Raw genomic sequence first — 25,734 nt, forward strand, 5'->3', positions numbered from 1 at the left:
ACCCACAGTAGAGCAAGGCAGAGTCAGGCATCACTTAAATCACTCGGGTATCATACAAAAGTCCGTGGAACTAGATTGTCAAGAATGACAAGGAGGAGGATCTGAATAACTATAGGCCTGTCAGCCTCACCTCAGTCCCTGAGAATGTTGTTGGAGCAAATCATGTGTAAACAACAAGGTGAATGGGAGTAGCTGACGTTTTCCGTATGCAAATTGTGCTTTCTGTGATGGGGTGTCTGGCAAGGGAAGGACAGTGGCTGTTATATACCTTGGTTTTAACAGTCTTTGACAGCCTCCCATAGCCCACAGATTGGTGGGACATGGGATGGATAAAGGCACTATATGGATAGAGAATAGGCTGGGCTTAAAGAGTTGTGATTAACAGTGCCAAGCCAAGGGTGCAAGCTTGCAAAGCCAAGCTTGGGGCCAGTAGGTAGAGGGTCCATGAGGGATCAGTGCTGGGACCAATACTGTTCAGTGTCTTCATTGCCAACCTGGATGACGAGATGGAGAGTACTCTTGGCAAGTTTGCCGGTGATGCAAGTTGGGAAGACAGAGCTGCTGTCGGAGGGACCGGGACAGGCTGGAGAAATGTGCTGACAGAAACCTGATGAAGTTCAGCAAGAGCAAATGAAAGGTCTTTCCCCTGGGTTGGAGTAATCCCAGGCACCAAGGCAGGCTGGGGGCCAGCTGCCTGGGAAGCAGAAGCTCTGCAGAAAGGGCCCTGGTGTCCTGGTGGACAAGAAGCTGAACGTATTGTGGACTGCATGAGTGCGAGTGTTGACAGCGGGTACAGGGGAGTGATCCTTCCCTTCTCTTTGGCACTTGTAAGACCATGTCTGGAGCACTGTGTCCAGTTTTATCTCTCAGCATGAGAGTATTGACATACAGGAGCGAACCCAGCGGAACACCGCCAAGGGTCGGGGTGGGGAGCACATGGCATATGGAGGGAGACTGAGAGCTGGGCCTGTTCTGCCTGGAGCAGAAGCCACTTCAGGGGATCTTACTGCTCCCTGCAACTCTACCTGATATGAGAACATGGAGAAGATGGAGCTATAGAAGTGTTTCTGAAAGACTACAAATCTTAGCTGTGGGTGTAGTGGAGTTTCAATCAGTTTGCCTTTCTCCATGGCTTCAGTCTGTCTGAACAGTATAAACTGCATCATCTCCATCAGATGAGACAGATACACTGCTTTATTTCATTAAAATCTGACTCTCTTGAACTCCAGATCTTCTGTGTGTTCTGAACTAGGAAGATATGGTCTAAAAAAAAAATCCCTTTCGCAGCTTGTTTCCACAACTGAGTTCTGTCTTCCCACAAGGAACTGTGTCAATTTTTACTGCTGCTGAAATGTGCCAAGTACTTTGCTTTCCTTTATGAAATTTACTGAAGTTTAAGGAATATTTAGAGAGCTGCTTCTTGTTTAAAATGTTTTCTTCTTCTCAGATCTCTCAAAAAATGTTTAGTGGTTTCTACGGGACAATGCCTAGACTTTTAACAGCCTCATGGTGTGTAGTGGCGTACGCACAATGGGGTTTGTTTTGGCAAATCAGGCCACTTCTTTGATTAATACAATAATACCTTTATTAATACCTCTTCTTTCCCATGGCTTCAGTGGGAAAGAACCACTTGAGTGGTTTTGACTCAGTCAAAAATGTTCTTCTAGACTCATAAGTGCTTGACCTTCTTGCGTTATTTAGGAGCACAAAGTCTCATAATATGAACGTTTTTCCACCATGGAGTCTCTAAATGTACAGAAACAGATACTTCGTTTCCTGTCGTCTTGACCTCCAGAGGCGGATGGCAGGACAGTAACGCTGAACCCATGGCAAAAGGTCTGCTGAGCACAGAGTCAGTAATTTCTTGGAAAGGAGTAGGAAGTAACGCTCAAAGCTGAGTTGGTTTTGCATGGGGACTGAACAGTGTGGGTAGGGTTTTTGTCAGAGTTGTGCCACGAAATGATTTAAAATAAGCATATCATTTCGGTTTTGATAGTATGAGTTAATACATTTTTCTCTGTGCAGTCTAAAAGTCCATGTCATGAAAAGTAGCACATTTTTCTGGTACTTAGCTTGCTTAATTATGGAATTAAGCACAGTAAAATGCTATTGTTTTAAAATAGGTCTCTAAAGATTAGAACACTTCGGTCCTCTCCAGAAAGACTGAAAGCTCTGATACCAGACCATTGAGTGTGCTGGCTGGGAACCCATGTTTGTTTCCCAAGCTCCTGCAGCTTCTAGGCCCTCATCTTGCTTATTGTCTTCAGGGCAGCTACTGGCAAGTCTGGGCTCTGGAAGAGCTGTAGCCCCCATATTTCCATTAGGATTTCGGCAAATTAGTCATCTGAGGAGCATCTAGGTTTTGGTAGTGTTCATCTGCCAATGCAAACATTCTTTAGAAAAACAAACAAAAATCCTCCAAATGCTTTTGTTATCATCTAGCTGTTCCCATCACTACCACCAGCGCTCCCATCGTCTACAACAGCTGTAGAAATCTGTTCAGTTCTGAAGCTCTATTGAGATACTTTGAAGAGCAAACCAGTGTCAGGTATTACAGTTCCCTGATTAAAAGCATGGGGTACCAAGTCTTGAAAGAAGAATTATCCCTCTTCAGGGAGAGAAGGAAGCTGCTTGCCGTCGCTGTATCTCTTCCTGACATCTGTTCTAGTGGGCAGAGACTTGTGGCTTTGGTGATTAGCAAGCAACATTTTTAAATTGTCTCACTTACCATAAGAATTGTTTCAGGAAGTAAACTAATGAGAAGTCATGGCAGATTAGATAACATGAAAAGTAGTCAGCAACTCAGTGAACTTAAGACAGACTCTAAAGAGTGGGAATTCTCCTTCAGACCATGGGAAATTGCTGCCATCTTAGCAGGGAACATGCTAAGGTCTCAGTTTCAGCCTCCCTGAAAATCATGTGAAAGTTATTGCCATTAAGGGAACTTTTAACAAGTTTTTTTAATCAAGAATCATGAAATTCTGAGTTGCTTTAGAAACAGGGAAGTGCAAAACTCTCAGGCTGCTAGCACATTGAGACTTGAGACAAAATTAAATGTTGTCAAATGTATAAGCAGGTTAAGTGGAAGGACAGGATGCTGTCAGGAAAAATGAAACAGGTTTGAGGAACTGGGCGTATTTTCTCCAGCATAACAAAGGTTTAAAAAGATATTGTCTTTTAAATACATCAAGGAGAAAAAAAGGAACGATTTTAAGATATAAGGTGACCATATCACAAGAACAGATATAGAATATATGCCTTGTATCAGTCTGTGTTGCTGTGGCCATTCAAATAGCAGGAGCAGCATAGACTGAAAATTTAGAGGAAACATTCTCAGAGTTAAAGCAGTGAGGTTCCACACAGCCTCACAGAAATCCTCCCCCATTCCCACATGGGTTTTTTCTGCACTTCATGGTGTATTATCAAGCAACTGAAAAAATTCTTTTAACTCTGGATGCTAGCTGCTTGGCTTGCAGTGCTGTCCTTCCCCAGTACCTTCTCAAATAGTTATTGGGATGGGGTTGGTTTGTTGTTGGGGTTTTCTCAAGTCAATGTGCTGCCGTTTTTTGTATAGATACAGCTGTGCTCAGACACATGTACCTATTGAGGAACTCTTCTTGCGAGCCTGGTGTCCGTCATGTGGCAGTAACGCAGGTGTCTGCACCGAGACGGGCGTTCTGAAATGCCCTGTACGCTCTCGTTGGCATACATGAGTACTGATTCAAGCTAGAAGTTCATGGTGCTGTCATGGGAGTTGCTAGCACGGGGAGGATTGTGCCTGAATAATAGCACTTTCCAGGAATGAAGTTTCTGGGCTGCGCTAGGTCAGTGACACGCCTTATGGGAGTATGATTTTTCCTTTAGTGATACTAGCAAAATAGTAAGTGATACAAGTCCCTGGCTCCTTTAGGCTCAGTGAACCCCCCAGCACACAAGTTTGTGTAAAATTTATTTTGATTTCCAAATGACAGCATGTGAGGAAAATTGATGAACTTGTAAACCTATTGATAAAAGTAAAATGGGGGGGGGGTGGGTGTGTGTGGGGGGGTGTCGGGTAGCAAATAATATGGATTCAGAGACAAGAGAGACAAAATAAATTAGGGCTGAAATGTGATTTCAGTGATTTGAGTACAGAATGAGTTGTAATATGAGAAAAAGAAAAGGGGCAAAATCACAGAGAAATCTTAAAACTGTAACTGTGAAACAAATGCAGATTGTCCCCCAGGATACTGGCATTTGTCTGGCTTCTCTTCAGTAGAGCGCCCCGTTCTGTGTAGAAGTAGATGAATTGAAGGGGTATGTTTCTTCCCAGGCATGAACTGCAGTCCTAGAGTTATTGCAATCAAGAGACATCGTCAGTATTTTTAAGAGGTTGTACTTTGGCATTCCCTTAAATCTCCCATTATGCAGGTCCTGGGGAGAATAGGATTGGTGTATTGCAAAAAGTCGATCAGCGACCCTGATTGAAACTCCTCTTTTAGGGTTTGTCTGTCATTAAGCTGTGTTGATATTCTTGTGGCTGTGCTCAATCCACCGTTTTAATTTCTGGAATGTCTTGCTGCTATGGTGGTTACTTTGGTAAAACTCTTTTATACATCTATAACATAAACGGTCTTTTTCTTCGGTATTCTTATTCTTTCAACTTTTTCTGAGTTCAGTCAAACCGGTAAGTAAGTTGTTGTAACTCTGCAAGAAAAAAAGTTTTACATTGTTGAAAACGCAGAACTTTTTGTGTCAGTCTGTTCAGCAATGTGGGGTTATTTTAGTTCTGTACATATTTTTCCATTTAAACCTGTTTTCACCATTTGTTGGTGTTGCTTTCTTTTCTCTAAAAATATATATATATATATATATATATACAGCGTTGCTATCATTTGAAAAGGCAGAAATTCAGTTCATTTTGTACTGAAAAAACTTTTGGCCTATTGCTAAATTACTACTATTTATGAGCTGGGCTTTATCTCCTCGATAGTTTTCACAAGCAGAAATACTCTGTGCGTGAAGAGTTTGACAGATGTCAGTGGCATATTAGATGTAACTCATATCACCATATCCTTTGACAGCTAAGAAGCCTGGAGATTTTGGATTAAAATTACAGTGAAACATTGAGGCTTTGAGATAAAGCATCAATGATCATACCTGCTGTTATTACTAACAATACAAATGGCTACATACGCCTTAAAACCAAGCACGTTAAAGCTCCCATTTTCACTGTTAGTTTTGTGAGTTTGAAGCTCCAGGATCATGGAGATGGTGGAAGTGAAGAACAGTTTTGGTACTGGAAAGAGGACTACAAAGATTACCTTTTGCATGCAGAAAAATAATCATATATATTTGAAAATACTCTGAAAGATGGTATATTTCTCTGTTAAAGTGGCAGGGATTGTCATATGAAAATTTATGACCCTGCCTTTTCTGCTTCCTGTTTGTGATTATTTTGTTGTTCTGAACGGACATTACTTACTTCTCTGCAAAGTGTGAGGTTCGATGGAGGCCGAATGCATGTTCTCACTGCCATAGATGCCACGATACTTTGATATCCAAAAAGAGTGAAAAGACAGGCATTTCATGAAGTGAAAGATGTTGCTCTGGATTCTTGCATTCTCCCTTTTTGATCATAATATTTGAAATGCTGTCCAGTTTCGGGGCAAAGTTCAGTCTCTGTTATGGTTATGATTGTAATACCCTACAATTAATAATTAGAGTGTATATTCTTTTGTTCTGGACAAATAGTTCCCTTTTCATTAATAATGACTTTTATTTCCTAATTTTTTCATGTTTGCCTATAAATATGCATCTTTACTTTGACTTTCACATCTATAAATTAGAAATATCTGGATTTGTGCTCTCATTTCTTGTAGCAGGTTGCTTTTCTGTTGGTCCTCATTTTGCTGTGCTTATCTGTCCAAACTATGCTGTTGCAATTTCCTGACACGCGTTGGTAATTCGTTTAACTAGCAAACGGGAGGAGAGCAGAAAATGTTTCCCCGTCTTCAGGACATAGCTGTTGGTGGAACAGGTACCACACTGTTACTTCCCATCCTTGTCAGCCAGTTTTAGGTTATTAATTGAATGCAAACTTAGTGCTAAAATTACTTACCATTTAATTAGACAAAACGCATGTGTGTTTTCGGTAGAATTGCCAGCTGCTGAATTTGAAAGCCGTAGACGCTCGAAATGGCCATCTCCCCCTTGGCGGCCCCCGCTCCCCGGCGGGTCCCTGAGCTGTGAATGCCGCTGCGTTCTCAGCTCTGTAGGGCCGGCGGGGGCCAGCGCGGAGACAGGGCTGACTGCCAGCCCAGCCGGCGCGTGCCCAGGGCTGTGGCGAAACGAGTAGGAAAGCTACAAGGATGCTACCTGCGGGAATGGAAGAGGTAAGCTTGCACTGGGAGTGCAGTAGGGGAAACCCTGCATTTAAGACTTGGAAGGTCAAAACATTTGGAGGCTGAAAATTTTTATTTCTTTCCCTACTGTTCCATTACACAGCTGTGTATGTTGCAGGTGTGATAAGCATTCAGTTGCCCTTGCTGTTCACCTGCTGTAAACTCCTGTTTAACACAGTGGATCTAGATAAGCAGAGAAGTTCTGTGTTACTCTTTCTTCCTGGACAAATACATTGAAGCGTAGACACCGTAAGTGCTTTCCTTATCACAATTTTACTCAAAGGGACTGAAATTTATATGAAATATAAAATGTTCCCATAGGAACTAAAGTCAAACAAGATCGCTAAGATAATAGTGAGTCATCCATTGTGGAGTGTGTGTAGGACTCCTCGAGCATAAAGAGTAGGAAAAAAGTCTTCCTACTTGCAGAAGCTGAGCAACTTTAGAAGGCAAACAGAAGAGTGCAGGGAGATTACAGCTTCGTCTGGCAGATGGCGCAAGGTCAGCTGAATATTGATTTTAGGAAGACTAGGAGATTTACATGAATCTTAAAGGCTCTGCCCTAGAAGTTCAGCATTACCTTTCCCCGTAAGTGCCGGGTGGAGGTAGGTTAGTGATGGTGAACTCCAGGATGTCAGGCATATGGAGCTATGAAATTGTTGGACTATAATAGAAAGGTTCATAATTGCTCACTTGTTGGTTTGGGTTTTCTTTTTTCTTGGAAGCTATTAAACACCCTATGAACCTTGCAGTATCTGCAACCTCTGTGTTTTATACCAGAACAAAGTATGTATTCGCGTGATGGCTCAAGCCCATAAAAATGCAGTCTAACAACGTGGTCTAACATTTGGCTAAAAAGAAAAAAAGAAGTTTTTCTTAGCGTCTGGCGGTTTACCTTAAACTGAAATCTGAAATTACTGATGTGTTGTGCGTCTCTATATAGCAAGATTTCTTTCTGATCCCATTTTGAGATTCTTAGTGGATTTGATAAATTTACTGCGCCACGAGTAACTGTTAGTCCTGCGAAACAAAGATACGGAGATAGTGTATCCTTTGTATAATTCACGGCATAAATTAATTTCAATGGCAGTTAGAATAATTGTAGTCATATTATAAGTGTGAAAGTCCAAATCTTCTACCTGTCACGTAAACACCTTTTATTAGAAGGTAAGGCATTAAGGCACTAGCTACTTTCATGTGCCTTCATGCTCCATATCCCACAACATCCTTACACCTTGCTTTTAAAAATATTGGCCTGTTCTGCATTGCCAAAAGGCATTCACACACAATAATAGAAGTATTGCTGGAAACCATCTGAGAATCTTGATGAGTTTTATGCATAAAATTGCCTCATATTTGGAGTTGTTACTAGCAGTTTGTAGAAGAGGAAATGGAAATGCAACTTCATTAACCGAATGACGGTTGAATATGACAAAACCTGGATAAGAATCTCAGGCAGAGGACTTCTCTCCCAAGTAAACATCTGCTATAGGTACATGTATGAATATAGAATCTACTTTCAGTAAAATATCCATGGGTGAGGTTGTAGTCTGGATTTGCTATTCTTCTATTACCAGAAAGAAACATGAAATACTCAAAAAATATGCAAAATAGAGAAAAATTCCTCTTTCTTCCTCTTTGTCCACTGATTTCTGATCTAACTAGATGCTTGTATTCAGTGGCCGTAGCTTGGCATTCATCAGAGAAATTGCACAGCTGGCTTTCTGCGCTGCATGCGAGTAGATGGACTATGCTCTGAAGCAGTAAGTCCATGCCGCCTGCCTCCTGAAAAAAGCCTGCTCATTCAAATTGCTGCATATTTTGTAAAATGCAGTACCTAAAACCTCTCCGGGATTGTTTTTAAGGCATTGTTACACGCAGGAATCATGTCATGGAAAAACACGTTGGGCTTGAAAAGGAGGACGTTTGCAAGCAAATTTGATGTTTTGGTTTTAGAAGTATCTTTTAAACATCCGTGTTAATAATCACTCTGGTGTTTGCAGAACAGATCATGATAAGTGTTGTTGTACACTAAGCAAAGTAATTTCTTACTTGCTTTTCACAATATAAAAGCCTTTGGGATGTTTTAAAAGACTTTGTAACATTGTGCTTCTACTTAAGGTTGGTTTTTCCGCATACAGTTGAGGTTCTTAGGCATATTACCTTGTTTTTGTTATGGTGATCATAGAAGTGAATTCTGACTAACCACTGCGTTTCAAATGATGGTCTAATTGGCATTTAGCCAATTGTAACCAATCAAATTTCATTTTCAAAAAATACAGAAGAATGTAGAGTAAGTCTTAACATGAAGAAGAGAAGTGATGAAAATAATCATTGTCTGTTTCTATTTATGACAGAAAATAAGGCTGGAAGTAATCTTGGGAAGCCTCTCTGTCCTAGGGAAGCATCAGCTGTACCTATTTATAGCTGTACGTGTATATTGTTGTATATATGTATGTCATTCCTGGTAGATTATGTCTTGCCTGTTTAGGTTTTTTTGCACTTCATTAAAAGAAACAAAAATGTATCAGGAGTACTAAGGCTGGAAAGAGAATGGCACAGCAGTATACAGTTGAAACTAGAACAAAAGCCTGTCTCTTCCGTCTTGGTTAATCTATCCCACACTGCATTGGGCATGTGGTAGTCTTTAATTGAATAATTTGTTATAGGGGCCTCTGCTATGGTAGGTGCTTTGGAAGAGAAGCGAATGAGACTTAGTGTTTTAAGAAGTTTTTTGTAAGCCCAGGAGAAAGGGATTCAATTTCTTTCCTAGGCTTACACGTTCTAGCACCTAGCGTTACAAAACATGGTAGTCTGCGTTTGCATGGTTTCAAATTTACTCCTTCCTGTGTTCTAAAGATGGCAATTTAAAAATAGATTTTAAAAAATGTTCTTGTAAGAAGGAAATGCAAACAAGATGTTTTCCTTGGAAAACATTATTGTAGGGTGGCTGTTCTTCCCCAGGCTTTTAGGCTTCTGACCCCCATCAGCATGATACATCAGCCCCTGATGCTGCAGTTGTGGATTCTTCAGCAGCCTGCCAGGCAGACAGGCAGAGAGATGGGTAAAGCTCTGACAGTGTCTTTACCTCACAATGCATCTGCATTTAGTCAGAAAAGCACCAGCCACCTCTAGGAATGACGCGTTTCAGAGCAAATCATCACTGTCTTGAGACTTACCCCTTAAAACAGTGCAGAAGTGATAGCACTATGTTACGGTGTCATCTGCAAAGGGTTGTATTTTTTGTTGCCTGATGAAGGGGAGGGTCAATAAAGAGTTTGTTACTGGTTTTGTCTTCATGCGTAGATACAACCAGTCTTGGCTGCAAGGCAGCTCTAGTCTGCACAGAGCGCAGCTTTGTTAGGAAGGCTTCGTGTCTCTGCAGATCTCTCGTGTTTCTCGTCTGGTTTGCAGTAGAGTCAACATAGAAACACGATCACCTGCTCTCACCAGTAAACATGATGCTGGACCTGCGAGAAGGCAGGGCGTTCTGGGTGACAGTATGCAGATTGTATTGTTAGGTAAAGGAAATCTGCATTACCTCTATTTCCAACATTCCTATCTAGGACAGGGAGAACAAGTAGTTGTGTTGTAGTGGGCTGACGCTGGCTGACTGGCAGGTGCCCACCAAGCTGCTCTCTTGCTCCCCCTCCTCAGCAGGACAGGGGGAGAAGGTGCGATGAAAAGCTAATGGGTCAAGATAAGGACAGGGCGACGGATCGTGAAGTACAGAGACAGGCAAAACAGACTTGACTTGGGATAGCTAGTAACAGAGCAGGACAGGGAGAACTAAAAACAAAACTGAAAACACCTTCCCCCTACCCCTTCCTTCTTCCCAGGCTCAACTTCATTCCCAGCTTTTCCCCCGAGCAGCATGGGGGGATCAGGAATGAGGGTCGCAGCCAGTTCATATCATGTTGTTGGGACTACTGGTGTTAAGACTCTTGGTTTTTAAGCACTTCTGTTTACTTTGATTGTCACTCACTCAAACTCCTAATCCTTTCAGTCTGCTCTTCTGGAAAGTACTGGGGTGTTACTGACTTGGTACTAATATGCCAATGGAGAAGTACACATAGCTGGTGGGCATCTAGGTTGTTTCCTTTTTTCCATTATTTTTTCCCACTTAAGATCTTACTGTAAAAATAATAGAAGATACAGTTACTTAACTCATACCTGTTGCATTCGAGCATATTTCTGCTTCCTCTCCCTTAGGGACTGGTGTAGTGCTCCACCTGCCCTCCACAAGTTTGCTAACACTGACATAGAATCCAGGTATCGGCTAAGATGAAAAGGCTTCCGCTCATCTGCATGGAATGTGGGTCAGATCTCCTGGGATTTGTGAATATGTATCACTCTGTAAAATCACATGACTTCTGCGGTTCCTGACCTCTCCTGAGAACAGCATACATTTAATGACAGCATAACAATCATGACGTTAATTTATAGATTGGGTTTGGGGTATTGACAGATGATGTATGGCTGACTGAGCCTAGGGAGAGTTCAGTGAGGAACATGGTGATTTATGGATCCAAACCTGAAACACCCAACCTATTTTTCATTCTCTGTCATGATTCAGCTTGCGTTACATTTGGCTGCTTACAGCGTGTAAGGTATATGGGACTGTTAGCAGGTTAACTCTTTCAAGCCTTTTGAAACACTTTTGTCAGTGAATGAAGACAAGCTGAGAAGAATAGCATGTGTAAATGAGCACGGAACGTTTTGTGTGCTGCTGGTGTGTACTTAACCATGTATTCAGCCTAGGATATTCTACTTCACCTACAGCCTAGGCATGAAAATTTTGGACACATTTGTGCACATTAGGGGGAAAAAATAACCCCAAAAAGATAAATACTCGGTGTTCACTGTCCGTCTGTCTCCGTAACATTTTGAGCGGTTGCTGGAAGTCCACTGCCAATATGAACGTTGCTGTCGGCATGAACCCAGCCCAGTGGGCTGTTGAACCGTCAGAATGGTGACTGCTGTCAGGGCGACCGGTAAAGCGTATACTTTATTTGTGCTTACATGGTAAAGCTTATACTTCATTATTTATACTTATATTTGCATTTCGGTGCTGGCTAGCAGTAAGAACTAAAGCAATTCTTAAGACTGAACCATGTGTGGGACCACAACAGGTACATATTGGTAGGCAAAGACAGAGTTTGATGTGACTTCTGACCACACGCTCTTGTGAGGTTTTCTGGAGTTGTCCCAGCTTCCATACCTGCAGAAGAAAGTTACTTAATGCATTGTCACAGCCCGTTCAGGTTTTTTTAATCTCTTTGGAAGTATTTAGTGAGAAAACATATTGAACTATGACTTCACTTTAAGAACATAAGTAAATAAATTTTAGGTAGAAATAACTCTTAAATTTCAATAACACACATTGTTCACTTTTCCTGTGTATTTGGAAAGACTACCACATCTATAATTTGTTATGTCCTCCAAATAAAAGTAGAAAATGTGCTCACTTCAGGAAAGCACAAGAAGTGTTCCATTAAGTAGTTATGGCCTCATAACCTCTGAGAGCAGCACACAAAGCACTCTCTTACCCGGAGATGTATCCAGTCCTTTTGTCAATTTTATACTGTACCATGTTTGTCTTTTAAAATATCAACTCTTTCCCAGTAGTTATGCATTGATTTTAACAGTAGTCTTATCAAGACTATGTTTTCTGAGAGTAGTGTAGCGTTATTGAGACTGGCCTCTGTTTTTTGAGATTTAACTAGAGTAGTTCATTAATCTCCAGTTACAAACATGCAATAGCTTCTAAACATGCAATAGCTTCTTTCATGTAATGGTCAAAGTTCACAGATTTCAGGCAGATATGCAAATAAATTACCAATACACCAATTGGCAGAGGTTTCAGTTTCTAAAGAGTGTTTTCCCAGTCAACTGAGATTCCCCTCTTTACAGTAACTGGTGATCCTGGGATGAAGTTCCAAGCAAGTCAGCATTAAATCTCTCAAGAGAGGACTTGGCCTTTTCCCTGGTAAATAAATAAGAATGTTTTCTTGAATGAATTTTACTTTGTGAGTAGTTCCTCTGTCAGTTTGAGATGTTCAGCCTTAAATTCTCTGGAGATCTTACACTAAATCTTTTCTTTTATATTTATTTCAAGTAAGTCTAAGGCCAAGGAGCAAATTGTGCTTCAGATGTCCAAAGAAGCTTAGTTAAAAACCCCCTTTGCCAGTCACAATCAGTGCTCCCTTTAATGTAGCTTTAACTACAGTGGTTAGTGGTTTTAAAAAGCGACCCAGAGTACGGTGCTGCTCTTCAAGTCAATAGGATGTTAATTGCACCTGAGTCCATTCCAGGAAGATTGCACCAAAACAGGAACATGTGAACCTACTTTCTGTAACTGCAGTTCAGCCACCATTTATACAATGTTTTCATAACCTGTGTAGAGAAATGAACCTTTTAGCTCTACAAAAGCTTGCTTTCTTCAAATTTCTCTCCTAAAGCATGGCTGCTTTTAAAATTTTGTTGTAAGCAATTCCAGCTGCTACGACACCTGCCTTGCAGGTTAATCTGAGGTTAAAACTAAAGTTAATTACTGGAAAAAGCAATAGAGGGAAGACGTTGGCTGCAAGTTTTAGTTTTTCAATTGTGATATAGTTTGATCTGGTTTGCAATTTTAATTGTTTTTGAAACTTATAAACTAGTGTATTAATGTGCAAATCAGGCAAGTAAGGTGTTAATGATGGCAAACATGTTAATTTTCTCCCTCCTGCTGAAACAGCTACCATTGGTATGAAAATTTTATGTTAAAAAATAACAACTTTATATTCTTATTTGGGAACTTTTTTGCATTTTTGCTTTTTATCAATCTGTAAATGTTCTAGAAAGCAGAATAAACATCAGGTGTTTGGTGGATAAAACTTGCAATGCTGTTTGGTAGATTTTGATGACCACCTAGCGTGACAGTTCACTACATCCTTTCATACAAGTTTTGGTTTGCTTCATGTTAGAAGGATATTTTTTTTTCTTAATTCAAATTGGCCGATCACCTGTTTCAGTTCTTCTGCATGCCATAGTGAAGACAGAATCAGCAATTCTGTTCACAAAATTAATGTAAATACTTCCAAACTGTATTAATGCTTTTCCTCTAACAATGCATTCATACAGTGTTCTGGTACATGTTAGGGTTTAAGCTTCACATTTAGTAAAATCTGTGTGACATGTACAAGTCTTCTGACGTCTTGTGAGGATTTGAGCCTTGCTTTGAAGCGAAAGCTGTGTACTAATTGGAATTATGAGGAATCTTGATCTGCTTTGAAACAATGGAAATCTAGATCCATTTACTTTTAGGAAGGCTGTACATTTTGAAAATGTGGGACATTTCTTAGTTTTTCTATGTTTGTGTCTGTATCTGGACTCAATTTTGCAATGAATATTTTGAAAACGGCAGCAGCATAAAGTTCCTAGCAGCTCTTGGGGAACTATCCCGTTGTTGGGTAGCTTTAAGGAGTGATGAGCCTGCGTGTTTATGGTCGTGCAAAAGCTGACCTCATGACCTGTGTGTGCCTGAGGAGGCAGTGCTCCCAGCGTCTGTCACTAGGTATAGCAGCACCCCTGCTAATACATGCTGTCCTTGCTGCTGTTCCTCACCAGCAATGAAGTACAAATCAGCGTGATTCAGATATGTAACGTGTGCGCTGAGTATAACGAGTTTACTTTCCGTATGGCATTTCATATTGACAGTTACACTCCTTGCTGAGAAGTGTTTATCTATAGGAACATGACTTAGATGAAAATTTAGTTTACTGTGGTTAAGGACCGACTGAAAAGGGATTCTAAGAATCCTACACGTCATTAGCTAGTCCTTCAAATGCAATGCCCTGCTATGAATTTCTTGATATCTGGAGATTTCCTTGGGTTCATATCCTATCAAAAATTGGCATTTTAGTTAAAATGTAGATGCGAGTATAATAAAAAATAATAGTGTAAGATGATCTAAGTGAAAAGCCTTAATATCAATTTCTAAGGGCTTATTTTAAAAATCTATGATCATATAGTACTAGAAAATGTGAGTAGGAAGAAGCTGGAAGAAGAGTTGTATGTTTCTGCGTGTGATTATGTCAAACTACTTTCTAGGCAGTTTGTATCTGCATGCATGCTTAAAGTAAGAAACTAGTCATAGCCCATGAATTACGAGGTTTTAAATCATTTTCGTTTTGTAGGATTGTCACATCTATAATTTTAGTCTCCTTTGTGAATCAAATAGATGACAGCATGTAAAAAAAAATGTATGTATGCTGATGAAGATTATTCTGAATTCTGAAGAAGTAGATAGTGTCTTTAATGGACATCATGAAGAAAAACTACAAATCTATAACTTTAAGTAGTGTATATATAAAAACCTCAAATTTGCTCTGTTTTTACTTATAAGCATGATGCATGTATTTGTCAATATGAACCCTGGGCTTCATGAAGGATCAAATCAAGGGAGCAAAGATGCCAGTTTTTCTGATATGAACAGAAAAGGTGTCTCTCTTTGTAGCTCAGTAAAGCACTACTCCTCCAAAATTTCACTACTGTTTAACAAGTTTCTTTCATTCGTGCTTTAATCTAGTCTATTACACTACTGGTTTGGGGCGTGGAAACTGATTCATTCATTTTAAAAGTTGTAAAGATTCTATGCAAAGGCATATGTTAGGGTTTATTATGAAAATATAAAGAATAATAAGTGTCTGCTTGCCCTTACCTGACTGAGAAAAAAAGGAGAGGATTATGCATTTAGTTGCTTTTTGTGATTTGGCCGCTGTTACGGTCTTGTTGTGTGATACTGTGATCCAGGAAAAAAAGCCTGATGTCAGATTAATTTGTTCGTGAGCAAGTCAATAAACCCCTGGTTGCCCTCACTATCACAGAATCAAGAGGGGTTTCTTCTGCATTTTTTAAGGAGGTGGAACTTAGGAGTAGGCCAGAGTTTCCACACAGAAGGAAGAGTAACATTCAAGTCAACCATTTCCTCATTTGAAAACATTAATGCAGAAAAATAGGAGAAACATATGGCGGCATATATGGTTTGCCATTTGTTGAGTGTGCTGGTGGTGCTAGATGACTCCTTTTTAAATGACAGGGGTCAGTTTTCTCATCACTACTGTTAATAACTCATTTCTGTTTATGATTGGTTTTCCAGCTTGTTCTCTCCATTAAAAGGTATCGACCAGGGAGAACCTGGATTTGAATTTAGCTTAGGTCATGAGAGATCCCAAAAAGGACTTCTGCTTGGAGTCCAGGGAAGGAACACAGGAGGAGACCAGTCGTTGCTAGTGTGTGAGTCAACCCTTCCACAGAGGAAAGGACATTGTCCCCTGCCCTCTGGTACTGGCTGCATTCATACGCCAGTTCACAAGCAAGCTGTAAGCGGGCCATTGGTCACCAGTGTGCGTAAATTACAGCTACATCTTCAGATACCTGTTTTCATTGTAATCAGCATCCCTGATTGATTGACAACCTAAATCCTAACCTTTCTGTGCAGTTCTCGCTTTATATGGTTCAAAATGTTGAACATAAACATTCTTCATACTTTCATGATGAGTTGTTTACCCTTAAGTAAGGATGAAGGATTTGAAATAAAATAATCTTTCATCAGTGAGTCTTCTGTTAACGTGGCCTTAAGCTGTCATTCAGCAGAGTTCTTGATGTTTCAAATAATTTAATCTTGGTATGTGCTGTAAGATTGCATTCATCAAGACTTACTCTGATTTTCTTGGAGGAAAATGACACATAATTGAAGTTGGATCTATTTGCTGTTTTAGTGGTTCAGCAAAGGATGTAGTTCTGATGTGCTCAATCTTAGAAGTGTTCCACGAGAAAAAAAAAAATCCTATTAACTTAATGAAAGTTGGGATTCTGAGTTTCAGCTTTAAGCAGACTGCCTCTTCTCAGGCAGCCATATATGTCTCTTACTTAAGATCATGTTGATGGAGATATCAGTAGTATATATTGAAAACCAGGAACCTGAAATGGCATAACTTAGATACAATTTCATTTTAGGAGACTAATATTTAGAGGAGATTTTGCCAGATTGGAAAGCACTTGCTTTCGTAGACATTCAAAGAATGTCTGTTTTCATAAAATATTTTCTAATTGAACTAATATTTACATCTGTCAAATGTAGGGATCCATTTCATGCTGAGAACAAAAGATACAAGTCTAAAACGAAACTAACGTGAAAAATTCGTAATACAAAAGAATCCCCTTTGGGTTTAAATTCTGTAGATATGAAATTTGAGAAAGACATTCCTCATTATATTTCCTTAGATACTAACTCTAGACTGTGCAACTTTCAAGATATTTTTTTTTCAGTAGTAGCGCATTAAAATCCACCAAGAGTAAAGCAAAGACACACAAAGTCCTCTCTAGCTAATATTGTTTTCTGCTGAGAGTAAGGTTTTATGCAACTGAAAATCAAGTAGAAAACATACTGCATTGTTAGGCTCTTACAGATTATTTCAGTCAGAAGGTGTCCGTAATTGCTTTAAATGAGTTTCTTCGCATGTTCAATGTCATCAAATCCTGCTTGTTAGCTCTGATAGTAGCAAGGACATCTTTACCGCACTAGTTTTAGGGTTTGGGGGAAAATGCTGCATTTCTTAGGCAATGGAAGCACAGAAAGGAAAAAAAAATTACTCTTTCAGGAGGTTTGTTAGTTTGAAAGTGGCATATAACACCGTGCAGGAAAGGTTTCCTAGAGTCTTTGCGACATCAGAAGGGGGCAACACTGACACTGCGCTCCGTGCTCAGCCAAAATGGGGCGATGTTTAACAAATCTAAGAATTCACAGCTGGAAGTCTTGCTTTAGTCAGACATGTTTAGCCGAAGAAGGGGAGATACAAAGACTTGTAGTCTGCTGGTTGTTGTCTGCTGCCACTGATTTAGTGCAGAAGCTATTCAGATGGCTGGAGTGAAAGTCATGTGCTCAAAGGTGTAAGGGCAATGAAGCATATAGCAGCAATGGTACATGTTTTTTCTTCCATGTATTTCAACTAGGCCTTATCATCTTGATTTTGTATGGGGAAATAATGCTTCTAGAATTATTTCCCTTATCTAACAGTATTTCTGATCTTCGAGTGGCAAGATATTGGGACCGGCGTGTTTAACATTTTTATCAGAAATATGAACAGTGGGATCAAGCTCACCCTCAGCGAGCTTGCAGACGACACCAAGCTGTGTGGTGCAGTCGACACGCTGGAGGGAAGGGAGGCCATCCAGAGGGACCTGGACAGGCTGGAGAGGTGGGCCTGTGCCAATCCTCATGGCATTCAACAAGGCCAAGTGCAAGGTCCTGCACGTGGGTCGGGGCAACCCCCAGTATCCATACAGGCTGGGGGATGACAAACATTGGAACAGGCTGCCCAGGGAACTGGCGGAGCCACCGTCCATGGAGATGTTCAAAAAACCTGTGGATGTAGCACTACTGGACATGGTTTAGTGGGCATAGTGGTATCGGGTTGATGAGTGGACTTCATGATCTTAGAGATCTATTCCAACCTAATGATTCCATGATTCTGTGAGTGGATCGAGAGCAGCCCTGGGGAGAAGGACTTGGGGTGCTGGTGGATGAAGAGCTGGACATGAGCCGGCAGTGTGTGCACTTCTAGCCCAGAAAGCCAGTCGCAGCCTGAGCCACATCCAGAGCAGTGGGGCAGCAGGTCGAGGGAGGGGATTCTGCCCCTCTGCTCTGCTCTGGTGAGACCCCCCTGCAGGGCTGTGTCCAGCTCTGGGGGCACCAGCACAAGACAGACACGGAGCTGCTCGAGTGGGTCCAGAGGAGGGACATGAAGATGCTCAGGGGCTGGAGCAGCTCCCTGTGAGGACAGGCTGGGAGAGCTGGGGGTGTTCAGCCTGGGGAAGAGAAGGCTCCGGGGAGACCTTACAGCGGCTTCCAGCGCTGACAGGGGGCTGCAGGAGAGGTGGGGAGGGACTCTGGATCGGGGAGGGCAGTGATGGGGCGAGGGGTGACGGTTTCACACTGAAAGGGGGAGATTGGGGTGAGATCTTGGGAAGAAATTCTCCCCTGTGAGGGCGGTGAGGCCCTGGCACAGGCTGCCCAGAGGAGCTGTGGCTGCCCCCTCCCTGGCAGGGCTCAAGGCCGGGCTGGATGGGGCTGGGAGCGACCTGGTCTGGTGGGAGGTGTCCCTGCCCAGGGCAGGGGGTGGGACTGGGTGGTCTTTGAGGTCCCTTCCAGCCCAAACTGTTCTGTGATTCTATGATTTGTCAATAATTCAAAGACAACAATGAGTATTTAACATATTTAAAAAAAAAATAAAATTAAATCAACCTTAAGGTTTGCACTAGTTTATTTGGGTAGGGATCATCTTACTGGACCATAACTTAAACACTTGACAATGGAAGAAAGTTATACTTCCAGTTTACATAGAAGTTGTGAAATGTCCCATGCATTTAGGAAAAGGTCCTGTAACTTTTCAAAGAGGAATGAAATTATTGTGGGAGTAGACTAAATCTGAAATATTATCAAGCTTTAAGCCAGAAAAATGCTCTTGCTGCCTGCCAGTCACAGGGTAGCTGCATGAGTTGATGTGATTGCATCCGCTATGTGTCATGTTACTGGTGACGGACCCTTTTTGGACACTTGACTGATGGTGTTTATGTCATTCCCACTGCAGTCAAGCTGCTTGAGGTTGTTTTACTTCCATGCCATTGTCATTTAATGTTAGTAACTGTTGAAAGGGTATGGATTGACAGTCCTGGGGAGCTGTCTAATTCCCATGCCAGGTTCTCATAGCTGGCCCATTAGTTTCAGACAAAATGTAAATGTTTCTTCTATGTTCAGGCAGGTTTTCGTAATTATTACTTTGTACTTGAAAGAAAGTTTGAATTGAGACTAAAAGTTGGCTGGAGATATTTTTGAGGAATGATGCTCCATCAGCTCACTGTTGATCTGTTGGACGTACTAATGCTTGATAAACATTTATGGTATAATGAAAGTCGCTACTCCCCAGCGTGAAGTAGAATACACGGTCTGTAAGGATACCTATAAATCTGCCCTCAAGGACTAATTTATCCACTAAATAGCGTTTTCTTCCCGGGATGGCATCGTTCATTTCTGTAGGACTAATCACTGAGTAAAGTGATAGTCACTTCTTTTAATGGCAGAAATTGCCTTTTACCTGAAGAAAGAAAACAGATGTCCTATAGTTACATTAGCAGTGGTATTGAGCAAAGGCAGTCCCTTTCTTGTAAACTATTTTTCTTCCTTTTTTCAGACATTCTCCATTTTTTAATGAGGCACGTTCTGTTTCTGTATGAAAACTGCATTCTGAAGGAGCATTTTGGATGGGAACGTTGTTTCCTGCTGCTTTAACCGAGGCTGGGGGCTGCGAGTGCGGGGCCTTTCTTCTGGGGCTTGGGTGACGAGTGTTCTTTCGCTGCAGTCGGACGCTGGAAAGGAGCAGCAATGTGGGCGAGAGGTGTGTGCAGGTGAAGTCTGGTTTAGGGAAGTAGTGTAATGGGCACCGGCATCACCAAAATGCTCTTACTGCCTTTGGCAGCATTCGCTTAGCGCTGCACGGGTCTGTGTTATGGGCAGGACAGCAGGTGGGCTCATAGCCCAGTGCTGGTTATTCAGGCTGCCGCTGCTGGTCCTGGACATGCAAAGCCGAGGGGTGGATTGTCAGGAAAATGTCAGTTTTCATGTGGCTTGATAACTGCACGGTACCCAGCTGGCTGCTAGCAGACACAGGTACACAGGCACAAATTACAATTGTCAGAACCCTGTTTGTGATGGATCTGGCGGCATCTCCAGATAAGTGTGGATGATTTTTGGCTGAAACAGCAATTTTAATTTTATTGTAGCTAATAAAGGTCTTTTGGTAATTAATTGTAATTAACTGTGCTGTGCTTATGCCAACACAAGTTTAAAGTAGCAAATGATGGGCGAATGAAAGTTTCTTTTTGTGTAATACTTAAGACTATATCTTCCCTCAGTTAAAAAAAGTGCATTAGCAAAATATACCAACAGCTAGTTACAGAGGAGTATGTGTTCATATTCTGTAATTATGCACTTAGCTTGACTGCTGCATTATTCAGTATTTCCTTAAGGAAAACAATTTATAGTGCTCAAATTGTACAGAGAAAGGTGGGTATGTCATGGTGTATTGAAAAATATGCGTACATTTTAACAGCTGGAAATAATTAAAGATTAAGGGTCTTATCATATAAAAATAAGGTAGCAATGACAAGAAATTTTTGAGGAACTTGACTCACCAACTTTTTTCTTTTTTCTTTTTTTTTTTCAAAGTAGTGTCAGTTTTCCTTTAAAATATTTTGTCACAGCCTGATTATAGAGCATTTTCAGTAAATTAATAAAATTTAACAGTATATGCAGTTTTCCTTTATGACTTTTCCTTTGCCTTTTTGGCTCAGTGATTTACACTTACATAATAACAGGATACTCTACTCCAGGTGAAAGATTCAAATGTCACAGTTCAAGAAAAATACACAAAAAGTTTGCTTAGAGGTAGTGTTAGTTGAAACACAAGCAAAAACTCTTATGGAGTCCCATGTCTCATATCTTCAAATTTATTTGGTCAATAAAAAAGTAATTTTAATAACCAAACTGCTTTCAGAGTTGCAGTCCACTATCTCTGTTACTGTCTAATTGAAAGCGAGTTTTACTCTGCATACGGACTAATTATCTGTTCTTTTACACTGACTAGAGCTTATGTCCCCTTCATTGCTTCCTCTCCAATGTTTAACACAAAATTTCCTCATTTGTGCGTGGCCAGTGTTAATCAGTAATGCACCTTAGGACACAAAATAAGCACTACCCACCTGTTCCTCTGAGCAAAGGTGAGAGGTAGCCACACTGCTTTGTGTTTGTGTCTGTGTTTGAGTGTGCGGAATGTGCTCTTGTAAAAGCACCCTGAGTAGTGAAGACACTGTTAGATAGCATGTTTTAAATATTTATAACATAAAATTACGTTTGAATCATCAAAGGACGACACATGTCCTGTAAAGGATGGAGGTTAAAGGATGTCCTGTAAAGGATGGATTTTGATAAGTGCCTGCAGGCAATAATGTTGTTTCCTAGTGAAAAAGAAATGAAATTAAGTTGCTGCATATACTGTATGCGGTGCAGTATAATGGCACATCAGTTCTGTGGGAATTCTATCGTGGTTTTTTCCTATTAACTAAGGCTGGGTGATTTTTAGAAAAGATAAATTGGCACATGTGGCTTTTCTGCACCATCTTTCTTTCTTGGTGGGGAATATCAGGTCTGAGTCTTACTAATCCAAACAGGAAAGATTCTCCAGTTTCAGAGTAAGAACATTCCATTGGATTCGGACCTCTTACAGAAGTAGTTTAGGAGGGAGAAGAATCAAACAGTTTATGCACAAAATACGTAAAAATGTTTCAGAAATGGAGAAACTCACATTTTAGGTTTATGCAGTGTGACATTAGGGAAGGCTCAAAAAGTAAGTGAGGTTTTATGACTTGCATCAGGGCAATGTTTGTTATCCCCCTCTGATACTGCATACATGTTGCTTCCACCTGAAATCCGTGGCCGCATCGCCTCGTGTGGGCTGCGTGAGAAGGGAAAGAGACAAACGTTCTCATCCGTGTTTTTAAACTTCAGGTGTTGCCTATAAATGGAGCCATTTTTTAACGGATGCATTGATTTGCTGCTGCCACTGAGGAAAGAGATCTGCTGGAATGGAGGGGCTGCCTTGCAGAGCAAGTGATGGCGTTCCCCCAGGAGGCCGAAGTGGAGCTGGGCGGGAGCAGTCCCCTTGTCGGGCTCCGTCTGGGGCAGGAGGCGTGGGGCTGTGCTGGCAGCGGTGGTGGGCGATGGCAGGCGCGTGCCCTGTGAGCACCGGCAGTAAATAGGAGAGAGTGTGACGCTGTCGGGATTCAGGAGGTATTTGGTTTAGTCCAGACACAAGATGCTTCCTAAGTTCAGTCTGAAAGCAGTCCTGCCTCTAGCCATAGAGATCTCGGGGCTCTCCATGGGCAGCGGGGTGAAATACATCCGTTTATCTGGATCTCTGCCCCACCACCTCCTCTCTGCAGAGCATGCTGTGTAGCATGAACTGTTTTAAACCCCAAGTAGCAGAAGAGCTCTTTCACTAGTACATATTTATGCTCCCAGCGCCGCCTGCCAATGTTATTTCATCATCGTTATTGTATCTGCATCATCCTGTGGTGTTACCTATTTGCAATACACGGCTTCAGTGGCTGGAGTGGGTACAGCACCAGTTTAATCACCTGGGAACTGGAGCAGAAATGACATATAACCTCAGGCGTGACCTAGAAGCTCAGTTAAACTGCGGGAAAATATTGCCCATTGGGGAAAAAAAGGGGGGATTATGCATTTAGTTGCTTTTTGTGATTTGACTGCTATTATGCTCTCATAGGGACCATAATAACAAGGCAACAAGTAACAGGGAACAATTTTACAGATTTGTTCCCAGTGATACTTCTTGTGCAATAAACGGGGCCTAATTAAGGGCTCTGATCTCTTTGCCTTGTATCTCACCTCATATTTACTCACTTTGTGAGCAGCATTTTATAATCGAGTAACAGTAAAGATGAAAATGCAGCTGTTTGCACTTCATTTATAGCTGTGAAGGCAAGCTTTACAAGTTATCATTCAGTCCAAGAATTCAGTTATCTTAAAAGGAAACTAAATTTTTCGATGACAAGTACCAGTTACAACTAAAAACTCAGCATTTGCCATCAATAAATCTAATCTACATGCACTAAAGAGAAGAATTTGCTGACAATTTTTTATAATTTTGTTCCACTGTAATATTTCATCTGTTTCAATATATGCATATAATCAAAATAAGTAACAACGGTATCTCTGTTTTGTGACGTGGTAGCTGTCATTCTTAAAGATTGCCACTGTTACTGATGCATTTATGTACTATAAATTATAACAAATACATTTTAAAATTCATAAATAATATTTGATTTGTCATCCAAAACCACAAAGCGTTCTATAGACCTTTTACCAAAAAATGGTGAGCTGCTTTATAGATGCACATGATGAAAGGAGGAATACGGCTTTGGCTTTGAACGGCAGTTCGCCTGCTTCTAAAGAAAATTTCACGTGGCTGTCAAGGAGGGGGTTGAAGGCAATCCCTTGCAAGTAAGCAGCAGCTATCAGGGTGCATTAGGTAACGCTGGCTCGCACAGTGCCCTCATACCCTTGACCTTCCAAACACATTTGTGGATAATGTTGATGCTTCTGACAGCAGACACAAATCCTCTCAGTTCTGTGGGGAGATATTTCAGTTCCACATTGGAACTATATTTACTGTAGTATTAAGTCAATCGTTTTGCAAGATACAAATTTTGAGTTACATGGCAATACAGCGCATGTTATCGCCTATGCTTCTGCACAATAGAGCTGTGATCTTCCAATGCTCCTGGTAAGATCAGTTTCTTCTGGGTGGCAGTTGGAGAATGGGCTAATCTGGGTCTAACCATCAGTGTCTGGCAGTGAAGAAGCAGCAGCTTAAATTAACCTGCCAGAGTCAGACACTCTGAAAGGCAGTTCTGGATCCAGACTTTGAAGGTCTGGGTGTTCCTGTAATAGAAAGAGGCAAGTGGATTGAGGGAGATGAAAACAAAGACGCTCACAAGAAACAGCTTGCTAGAACAGTGCGCGCGTGTGTGTGTTTGTTTGGCTCCCAAAAATTCTACTGGGAGCATGGTGTGAGAATACCTATAAATAGAATTCACTGCTTTTACGTAAGAGTCCTGTTTTGAATTTGTATCGACGTTAAGCTGGATTTATGGAAATGCCAATATGCTTTCCTTTCTCCTTAGATGTTTGTAAAATTACGAAGGTTAGTTTAGTGTTTGTTTACCGTCATCTCATTCTGCGTTTCCAGAATGTACCCTGTCAGTCTGGGCGCAGGCACAATGAAAGAAAGTCATAAAATGTAGATTTTGTAAAATTTGCAAAACTTTACATCCTGACCACGCTCCAGGAAAAATTGCAGACTTTACATAGAGCTCTGTGTTCTGTCAGCATGTATATTGTTCTGCAGTACAGCTTAGGCAGGAGAGAAATGGCGGGAGGGAAGGGAAGGGAACGTGGGAGCACTGGGCTAGAGTTGCACTGCCACTTCTGTGCTACCAGCCTTTCTGCGCTGGATCCCCCGAGCTTATCTGTGGCTGGAAGCAGATGTTGGGCGACTCAGAGGCCACCCTCCCTGGGGGGGCCTGACTTGTCCACATGCCGGTGCGCTGCCCACTGCGCCCCCGCTGCGTGCTGCCGGAATACGGCAGCATGTCTGATCGTCCGCTTCTGTCATCCCCCGTGCCTTCTCCATGGGAAGGTATGATTTATCAGGCAAGGCTCTGGTTCAGCAGACCTCATGAATATCCAAGGAAATGGCAAAGGCTGAAGGAGAGGAAGGGAAAACAGGAGGGAAGTTTCTTCATGCATGAGCAGAAGATGAATTTTGGAGGTAGAATTTAAACAAATTCATCTTACTCCTTTTAAAAGCCCAGAGTTTTTACTGCTGTGCAGAGATACACCTGTTCTCTTCTTACTTCCATCAAGGAGGCTATATCTGTAGAAGCGTTAAGGAACAGCACACCATTACCTCAGTATTTTCTTCCCATGTACAAAGTTAAGTGTCATCTGGACGTTACTGACAGGCGTTCTGTCTCTTACCACCAGAAGCCAAGTCTGTTATGAGAAGACCAGCGTTGGGGATCTGTGTCCTGAGACACGGACTGCAAAAACCCAGGAAGGGTTAAGGGAAGCCCCTTTGCTTACAGCGCTCTGAAGGAGCCTCCCAAATCGTTTGTGCCTCTGTGACAACACTCACACTTGGCTCTCAAAAATCCCAAAGCAGGCTCTATCGTTGAGCTGTCTGCCTGGGAACTTGGTCAAATGATAGCCAGAATAACCCTGTTCCTGGGTTTTCAGGGCCCTGAACAAAGGAGGGTATCCAATGGTTCTTGGAGACCTGGAATTGCATGCCTGTCTCCCTTTCTTGTTCAGCAAATGTTTCTGTCACTTAAGGTCTGTGCCCAACCAGGTGAGGATTTGGGGACATGGCCAATTAGGCACAGAACGATTTTTCTCTGATATAAATGCTCACTAATTACAGTGAGTCATCATCACTAGATGCTTCAGGGCTTGCAGGCAGTATTTTTCTGTCTCTCTGAATTTCAGCACTGCGTTGGAGAGGTGTATTTTCCATGTGTCCCCAAAAATAGGAATGAAAAAAACGTGGCAGTTTAATAGAGGCATTTCTAGGTGACTGTGGAGTCGCCCACTCCCACAGCTGATCAGATATAGGCTGGCTGTGACAGTGGATGCTCAGCCTGTGCCTCGTGCCGAGCCCGCTCTCCAGAA

At 41.6% G+C, this 25,734-nt stretch overlaps 1 protein-coding gene across 1 annotated transcript in view; it reads left to right on the forward strand.

Moving 5' to 3' along the window:
• DOK6 (docking protein 6) overlaps positions 1-25,734 on the forward strand; it is a 243,584-nt gene that overhangs the window by 120,936 nt on the left and 96,914 nt on the right. The window lies entirely within an intron of this gene.

This window comes from Leptosomus discolor, chromosome 8 (genome assembly GCF_034619465.1).
Source record: "Leptosomus discolor isolate bLepDis1 chromosome 8, bLepDis1.hap2, whole genome shotgun sequence".
Taxonomy (NCBI): domain Eukaryota; kingdom Metazoa; phylum Chordata; class Aves; order Leptosomiformes; family Leptosomidae; genus Leptosomus; species Leptosomus discolor.